The sequence below is a fragment of the Octopus sinensis genome, unplaced genomic scaffold, assembly GCF_006345805.1.
Source record: "Octopus sinensis unplaced genomic scaffold, ASM634580v1 Contig10691, whole genome shotgun sequence".
Classification (NCBI taxonomy): Eukaryota; Metazoa; Mollusca; class Cephalopoda; order Octopoda; family Octopodidae; genus Octopus; species Octopus sinensis.
Window position 1 is genome coordinate 25,001 of NW_021832189.1, and position 6,604 is coordinate 31,604.

The 6,604-nt window shown below is 39.7% G+C and overlaps 1 non-coding gene across 1 annotated transcript; it reads left to right on the top strand.

Moving 5' to 3' along the window:
- Window positions 1–378: 378 nt before the first annotated feature.
- Window positions 379–450, top strand: Trnam-cau. The gene has a single exon. It is a non-coding gene; the product is annotated as a tRNA-Met (tRNA).
- The last annotated feature ends 6,154 nt before the right edge of the window (window positions 451–6,604 follow it).

The window sequence follows — 6,604 nt, forward strand, 5'->3', positions numbered from 1 at the left end:
CGGTGGAGTGAAATGTCACCTTTCTGCATGTAAATTAAGATCCGTGTGTTGTAGTTTGTAGGTACTAGATGTGGAACTTCTTCAGAAACGCACCTCTCCAATATCGTTAGGGTTAGGGTTAGGGTTAAGTTTAGGGCTAGGGTTAGTGTTAGGGTTAATTGGAGAAATACATTTCTGAAGAAGCGCCCTAGATTTCATACATTTCAAACTGTTCAATGTTTATAAATAAATAAATAAATAATTATAAATAAATAAATAAATAATTAAATAATCATAAATAAATAAAAAAAAATATAAATAAATAAATTACAGAGATCGATAATTTAATAACAACATATAAGAAATAATACACCATATTAACTTAAACGAACTCTGTGAAGCAGAGTGGCGCAGTGGAAGCGTGCTGGGCCCATAACCCAGAGGTCCGTAGATCGAAACTACGCTCTGCTAAGAAATGGACGCTTTTCCTTTCCTTTTTTTTTTTTTTTTTTTTTTTTTTTTTTTTTTTACATATTGTCATTGGGTTATTTTCAAAATACCAACCTAATGCGTAATAGGGATAGGTACAAATTCTATTATTCAATAGAAATTTATACAGGGTCAAGAGGTAATACTGATACTCAAGTAAAGAGGTGGGCCACGAAGTCAAGAACAACGGATTTGTTGTTGATATTGTTGTTGTTGTTGTTGTTGTTAAGAGGAAGTCAGCGAGCTGGAAGAATCGTTACAGCGTTTTGAAAAAATATCTTGCGATATTTATGCATAATGCTCGAGAAAAGGGTGAGAGGGCCATATCCGGGAAGTCTTATTTTTATGGCTAAGGAAGTGTGCTGAATCAAAGGTGCTGTCTGCCATAAAAATGGCAGACAGCACCCTCGATTCAGTTTAAGGATTTCCGAGATTAATGAGAGGAAGAGAAAAGTTAACTTTAGATTGAAGACCGTGCAACAGGATAAACTCCACTTAAGACCCTGAGGAGCTGGGCAATGGCGTTAACCCGAGAAACGGATTGTCTATCACTCAATAAGTGACGTGGTCCTTTGCCCGGATTTCATACATTTTGATATGTAGCCACATTTACCAGTCAAAGACGTAGTAGAAGGCAATTCTACTGTTCAATGTGTGACAAGCGGTGGATGGAATTCGAACATGTAACCATGTGACTCTGAAGAATGAGCCTATCAACCGCAAACCCGCTCCGCCCTCAAAACAAGCCAAAAGCATGAACATTGGTGAGATACATCAGCTAATTTAGAGTTGACTTCAAGCTAAACAACAGCAACGTCGACGACATCATCATCATCATCATCATCATCATCATCATCATCATCATCATCATCATCATCATCATTATCATCATCATCATCAGCAGCAACAACAACAAGTGAAGGCGCAATGGCCCAGTGGTTAGGACAGCAGACTCGCGGTCGGAGGATCGCGGTTTCGATTCCCAGACCGGGCATTGTGTGTGTTTATTGAGTGAAAACACCTTAAGCTCCACGAGGCTCCGGCAGAAGGGTGGTGGCGACCCCTGTTGTACTCTTTCGCCCCAACTTTCTCTCACTCTTTCTTCCTGTTTCTTGTCCCCGACTTCCTATGCAACCGCTGAGCCTGGATGCGCATTCATCCATCCGTCGATGCTCTCGGTGTCGGGGAGGGTTGACCTGCTTTCTCTTCTGCAGGTCTTACGAATAGCAAAGGACCACGTTTCGGACTTCTCCCATCTTGCGAGCTCTGGGACGAAGACCGTTCGCTCAACAGCAACAACAACAGCAACAGTAGCAACAACAACAACAATAACAGCAAAACGTGAACATGAGTAACAACTCCAACAAAAGCAATAACACCAACTACAACAAAACCAAGATTACTGGCCTTGCGTCAATGCTAAACAATTCTACTACTACTACTACTACTACTACTACTACTACTACTACTACTAATAATAATAATAATAATAATACCAATAATGATAATAATAATACAACTACTACTACTACTACTAATACTACAACTACTACTGCTGCTGCTGCTGCTACTACTACTACTACTACTACTACTACTACTACTACTGTAGTTGAATTCCTGATTTATCGTTGAATATCGATCACGTTTTGAAAAAAAAAAAGAAAACAAAAAAAAAATCTTTTATCGATCAAGAAGCGAGGAGGTTAAGATTTCCTTTGCACAACAGTTATTTGTCGATAAGAAAAATGAAAGAAGCAAAACAAACAACACAAAAACCAAAAACAACGCAAAAACAAAAATAAATAAAGAAAGAAACTTCAAAGAATCTTGGTTGTTATATATTCATACGTCAACTCCTGTGGCCCGTTTGACTGGTTTTATAATTCCAGTCTTGCGGCGGGGGAAATCGCTGTTCTATTTAACATCATCGCTGTTGTTAATTCACACGGTGAACCTTTGCCGAACGGCGCTGCACACAGATATATATATATATGGCTAATAAAGCGTTACCAACCATTCACCCCCCATGTCTGTCTGTCTGTGTCTCTCTTTCTCTCTCTTTGTGGCTCTCTTTCTTCTTTCGCTCTCCCTACACGCAATCACATCACACGAACCCACCCACACATACACACATGTGAGAGTAAACACGAACAAGAAAAGAAGTACTCAATACCGACTGGTAAAGAATATTATATACTCTTTTAACTCTTTTACTTGTTTCAGTCATTAGACTGCGGCCATGCTGGAGCACCGCCTTTAGTCAAGCAAATCGACCCCCAAGACTTATTCGTTGTTAGCCTAGTACTTATTCTATCGGTCTCTTTTGTTTAACCGTTAATTTACGGGGATGTAAACACACCAGCATCGGTTGTCAAGCGATGTTGGGGAGGGGACAAACAGACACACAAACACACACACATATATATACACTAGCAGTATCGCCCGGCGTTGCTCAGGTTTGTAAGGGAAATAACTATAAAGCATTTTTAGAGAGTTATAGCCAAAAAATAGCAAAGAAATGGAAAAAAATTATGGTAAATTTTTTTTTGAGATTTAAAAAAGGTAGAGTTGCGTCCCCTAGACAGTTTGTGGTTCGTATTCCTGATTTTCGACCCCATGTCGAATTTATCGATTTTTTTCAGAACTGGGGGAACTTTTCAAAATTTTCGCTGCGTTAGTTTTGAATTATGACATTGGGCTATGTGTGTGTCAAGTTTCATCAGAATCGGTTGAAAGCCGTGGTCAGGGTGAGGGTACAAGCAAACAGACACACAGAAACACGCACAGACAAACTGCCGTTTATATAGAGAGAGATGTACATATATACGACGGGCTTCTTTCAGTTTTCGTCTACCAAATCTACTCACAAGGCTTTGGTCGGCCTGAGGCTATAGTAGAAGACACTTGATCAAGGTGCCACACAATGGGACTGAACCTGGAACCATGTGGTTGGTAAGCAAGCTACTTACCACACAGCCACTCCTGCGCCTATATCTATATAATTTATATCGTTACCACAGATTTCTCATGGCTAATCCATAGACGATTATATATATACATAAATTCTTTTATTCTTTTATTTGTTTCAGTTATTTGACTGCGGCCACGCTGGAGCACTGCCTTTAGTAGAAGAAATCGGCTCCAAGACTTATTCTTTGTAAACCTAGCACTTATTCTATCGGGGATCTCTTGTCGAACAGCTAAGTTACGGGGACGTGAACACACCAACCGGCATCGGTTGTCAAGCGATGGTGGGGGAACAAACATAGACAGACAAATGCTTACATACATAGAAGGCAAGCTACTTTAATAAAGTGATAACAATGCAATTTGTTTTTAGTTTTGCAGTTATAAAGATGTCCGCCATTATGAACTTGGTAAAATCAAACAGACTCTGGAAACAATAGATGAGTATAGTGGCAGCTTCATCATTTTATTGATGATTTTCAATCTCTAAATTAAATGGAGGCGCAATACGAAGGCGCAATGGCCCAGTGGTTAGGGCAGCCGATTCGCGGTCGTAGGATCGCGGTTTCGATTCCCAGACCGGGCATTGTGAGTGTTTATTGAGCGAAAACACCTAAACCACAACGAGGCTCTGGCACGGGGTGGTGGTGAACCCTGCTGTACTCTTTCACCACAACTTCCTCACACTCTTTCTTCCTCTTTCTGTTGTTCCTGTAATTCAAAGGGGTCAGTCTTGTCACACTCTGTGTCATGCTGAATCTTCCTGAGAACTACTTTAAAGGTACACGTGTCTGTGGAGTATTCAGCCACTCGCACGTTAATAAATTCTTTCTTCATGTTTCTGTTGTACCTGTATTTCAAAGGGCCAGCCTTGTCACACTCTGTGTCAGGCTGAATCTCTCTGAGAACTGCATTAAGGGTACACGTGTCTGTGGAGTATTCAGCCACTTGCACGCTAATAAATGAGCTGCGACGTCACAGGTGCCAAGCTGTATCGGCCTTTGCCTTTCCCTTGGATAACATCGGTGGCGTGGAGAAGGGAGGGTGGTATGCGTGGGCGACTTCTGGTCTTCCATAAACAACCTTGCCCAGACTTGTGCATCGGAAGGTAACTTTCTAGGGGCAATCCCACGGTCATTCATGACCGAAGGGGGTCACAACAATATTAAATGAAGGCATTGAAATACTGACATTGCTCTACCAATCCTGGTTTTCACTCCAGCTTCTGTATCGTCCTCGTTGGAAATACAGCATCCGAGACAAGTAGACTTATCGACGTACTTGATTTCACCTTGCCCGAGGGTGCCAAGTTGTGCTTGGCTGCCACCAATTGACAAGGCCTTGGGTTTTCTAGCGTTAACCTGCAACCCTGCTTTTGCTCCCAAACTATATATATTTATACATACATACATATATATGTGTGTGTGTTTGTGATATATACATGTATGTGTATGTTTGTGTGTGTTTTATATATGTATGTGCGACTGTGTGTGTATGCATACATACATACAGTGATAGAGAGAGAGAGAGGAAGATAGAGAGAGAGAGGGGTGAGAGAAAGAGAGAGAGAAAGAGAGAGAGAGAAAGAGAGAGAGAGAAAGAGAGAGAGAGAAAGAGAGAGAGAGTGGTGGGGTGCGAAGAGAAATAGAGGGCAAGCTACCTTAATAAAGTGATAACAATGCAATTTGTTTTTAGTTTTGCAGTGATAAAGATGTCCGCCATTATGAACTCGGGGAAATCAAACAGACTCTGGAAACAATGTCTATTGTTATAAAATATCAATTTGTTACATACTTGTTCGATAAATCGATTAAATCTCGAGAGGAAAATAATATGTATTGCAAAATACGCAAACTGTTTTGCTACAAGCTCAGCTCCTCACACGTGATTGTGTAAACCAGATTAATACTGGTTTCGTCCAAATGGGATAAATTATTTTGTCCTCGTAAAATATTATATAATTCATTACGTTATGCTATATATATATATGGTAATAGTATACTACCTATGAATATGTATATTTGTACGTGTATATATGTATGTAAGTATGTGTATATACAGGTGTATATATGTGTATACATATGTATATATGCACACATATATGTATATACACACACATATATATGCATATATGTACACACACGCGCGTATAAATTGACAGAGTTAGATAAAAAAATCCAAGGTTGTGAATAGTTTTCAGAACATTTATAGAGAAAAGGTCTTACAGCTGTTTCGGAGCTATTTTATATATCCCTTCATCTGAGACGGTGCGAGAAAATGTTTGAGTATTTATTATCGAACCTGGAGGTTTGAGTGTCATTATCGAACCTGGAGTTTAACTATAGCCTGTTCATAGCACTTGCTTAGCGTTACCCGACGCCTCTTGGGTCTTCTTGACACCAATAGCTCTCACACCCTTGATTATATAAATATATACTTTTTTACTCTTTTATTACTCTTTTACTTGTATCAGTCATTTGACTGCGGCCATGCTGGAGCACTGCCTTTCGTCGAGCAAATCGATCCCGGGACTTATTCTTTGTAAGCCCAGTACTTATTCTATCGGACTCTTTTGCCGAACCGCTAAGTGACGGCGACGTAAACACACCAGCATCGGTTGTCAAGCAATGCTAGGGAGACAAACACAGACACACAAACACATACACATACATACATATATATATATATACATATATACGACAGGCTTCTTTCAGTTTCCGTCTACCAAATCCACTCACAAGGCATATAGCAGAAGACACTTGCCCGAGATTCCACGCAGTGGGACTGAACCCGGAACCATGTGGTTGGTTAGCAAGCTACTTACCACACAGCCACTCCTGCTACGAATATATATATATATATATATATATATATATATATATATATATATCTATATATATATATATATATATATATATATATATATATATATATATATGTATATATATATGCTCTTCCCTCGGGCAACTCCTTAGTGTCATCCAACAACACCAGAGACCTTGGAGTAATTGATAACACTCTTAGCAAGGTTGACTTGGCCCGAAAGATGGATTCATTGAAAAATATAAGCCTGAACTTAACCATCCTAACATTCTTATACCGGAAGAAATTCCTGATTACCTCCTCCTGCCTGGAACACTTCTTTGCACTTCATAACGAAGACATGACA